This window comes from Rhinopithecus bieti, unplaced genomic scaffold, assembly GCF_001698545.2.
Source record: "Rhinopithecus bieti isolate Rb0 unplaced genomic scaffold, ASM169854v2 scaffold_76167, whole genome shotgun sequence".
NCBI classification, from domain to species: Eukaryota; Metazoa; Chordata; class Mammalia; order Primates; family Cercopithecidae; genus Rhinopithecus; species Rhinopithecus bieti.
The window spans coordinates 331,608-334,358 of NW_016828260.1; positions in this window are offsets into that span (position 1 = coordinate 331,608).

Below are 2,751 nucleotides of genomic sequence, written 5' to 3' on the forward strand. Positions count from 1 at the left end.
AGGTACAATTTTTTTTTTTTTTTTTTTTTTTTTTGAGATGGAGTCTTGCTCTGTCACCCAGGCTGGAGTGCACTATCTCAGCTCACTGCAACCTCCACCTCCCGGGTCCAAGCGATTCTCCTGCCTCAGCCTCCCAAATAGCTGGGACTACAGTCACCTGCCACCATGCCCGGATAATTTTCGTATTTTTAGTAGAGATGGGGTTTCACCATATTGGCCAGGCTGCTCTCAAATTCCTGACCTTGTGATCCACCCTCCTTGGCCTCCCAAAGTGTTGGGATTACAGGCATAAGCCACCTCGCCCAGCCTTCAGGGTACAATATTACGTAAAGAAAGCAAACTTCGCTGGGCACAGTGGCTCATGCCTGTAATCCCAGCACTTTGGGCAGCCAAGGTGGGTGGATCGCGAGGTCAGGAGTTCGAGACTAACTTGGCCAATATGGTGAAACCCCGTCTCTACTAATAATACAAAAATTAGCTGGGTGTGGTGGCTCGCGCCTATAGTCCCAGCTACTCGGGAGCCTGAGGCAGAAGAATCGCTTGAACCCGGGAGGTGGAGGTTGCAGTGAGCTGAGATCATGCCACTGCACTCCAGCCTGGACAACAGAGCCAGACTCCATCTCAAAAAAAAAAAAAAAAAAAAAAAAAAGGAACTGGGCTACCTTTTGTAAAAGGAAGAAGGGGAAATATGAAAACATAAATGTATCTGCAGGTTTTGCCAAAAAAAAAAAAAAACAAGTGTAAACCATAAACTAATCACGTTGGTTACCTGTGATGGGGGGGTTAGGGGAAAATGAGGATTGCTTGAGCTCAGGAGGTCCTGGCTGCAGTAAGCCGTGATCTTGCCACTGCACTCCAGCCTGAATGACAGATCCAGACCCTATCTCAAAATAAAAACAAGACAGTATGGGGAAAATGGATACATTTGGAATATAGACTACAAAGTATTGCATCCATGATAAATTTCCTGAATGTATTATGACTCTGCTGGAGATACGGAAGGATGTATTCTTTCCTGTGGTTGTTAAGACAGGGTCTTACTCTGTCACCCAGGCTGGAATGCAGCAGTGGGGTCTTGGCTCAATGCAGCCTCCACTTCCCAGGCTCAAGAGGTCCTCCCACCTCAGTCTCCCAAGTAGTTGTGACTAGAACTATAGGTGTGCACCACTACGCCCAGCTAATCTTTTTTTTTTTTTTTTTGGTAAAGATGGGGTTTTGCTGTGTTGCCCATGCTGGTCTTGAACTGCTGGCCTCAAGCTATCCACCTGCCTCTGCCTCCCAAAGTGTTGGGATCACAGGTATGAGCCTGCCTGGCCAGGGTGTTTTTTTGTTTTCTGAGACAGAGTCTCCCTCCCTCTTGTCGTCTAGGCTAGAGTGCAGTGGTGAGATCCCAGCTCACTGCAACCTCCATCTCCTGGGTTCAAGTGATTCTCCTGCCTCAGCCTCCTGAGTAACTGGGATTACAGGCATGTGCCACCATGCCTGGCTAATTTTGTATTTTTAGTAGAGACGGGGTTTCTCCATGTTAGTCAGGCTGGTCTTGAACTCCTGATCTCAGGTGATCCACCTGCCTCAGCCTCCCAAAATGCTGGGATTACAAGTGTGAGCCACTGCACCTGGCCTAATTTTTGTATTTTTAGTACATACGGAGTTTCGCCACCTTAGCCAGGCTGACCTCAAGTGATTTGCCCGCCTTGGCCTCCCAAAGTGCTGGGATTACAGGCGTGAGCCACCAAGCCCAGCCCAAGGTATATTCTTAGTAAATATACAGACAAGTATGATGGGGCAAGGGAGTGTGATAGATGCAACCTACTCTCAAATGTTTCCAAAAGGCCAGGTGCAGTGGCTTATGCCTGTAATCCCAGCAATTTGGGAGACTGAGGTGGGTGGATCACTTGAGGTCAGGAGCTCGAGACCAGCCTGGCCAACATGGTGAAACCCTATCTACTAAAAACACAAAATTAGCTGGCCATGGTGGTGCACGCCTGTAATCCCAGCTACTCGGGAGGCTGAGGCAGGAGAATCGCATGAACCCGGGACACGGAGGTTGCAGTGAGCCAAGATCGTGCCATTGCACTCCAGCCTGGGCAAAAAGAGTGAAACTCCGTCACAAAAAAAAAGAGGTTCTGGAGTGAAAGGGAGCAGAAGATGGGGATGTAGAGTCGAGATAAGAGATGCTGAAAGCACCGCTGTTCAGTGATGGGAATGACCCCACAGAACGGGAGGAAATGAGGATGCAGGAAAGAGGGGCGCTAAGGGCATCTCCTTGGGAAGCTGAGAGGGCCAAGGTTCAGAACACAGGTTGGGGACTGATCTGGGAGGGGAGCAGGACCTCTCCATGGGCACAGAGATGGCAGATGGCGAGGGTGCAGAGGGGGGCAGGATGTCTTGGTGGTGGGAAGGCACGGGCCTTCCTGCTGACTGCTCTTGATTTCTCAGTGAAGACCTTCCCTGGGTGGTGCTGGGGTGGAGGGCAGGTGGGGAAGGATGCCCTGCAGGGGAAGTGTTTCGAAGGTGGGAGAACCTGGGCATGCTAGGGCAGTACAGTGGTGCGGCCAGGCAGCGCTGAGTGCCCTTCTGAGCTAGGGGGTCGCACAGTCTTCAGAATGTCTGCAAGAAGGCACCATGGTTGTTGTACCTATTTTATACCTGTAGAAACAAAGTCTTAGGGAAGTCAAATAACTTGCCTGAGGCCACACAGCTAGAATCTGAACCTGTGAGAACACACTTTTGTTTTTTTTTTTTTTTTTT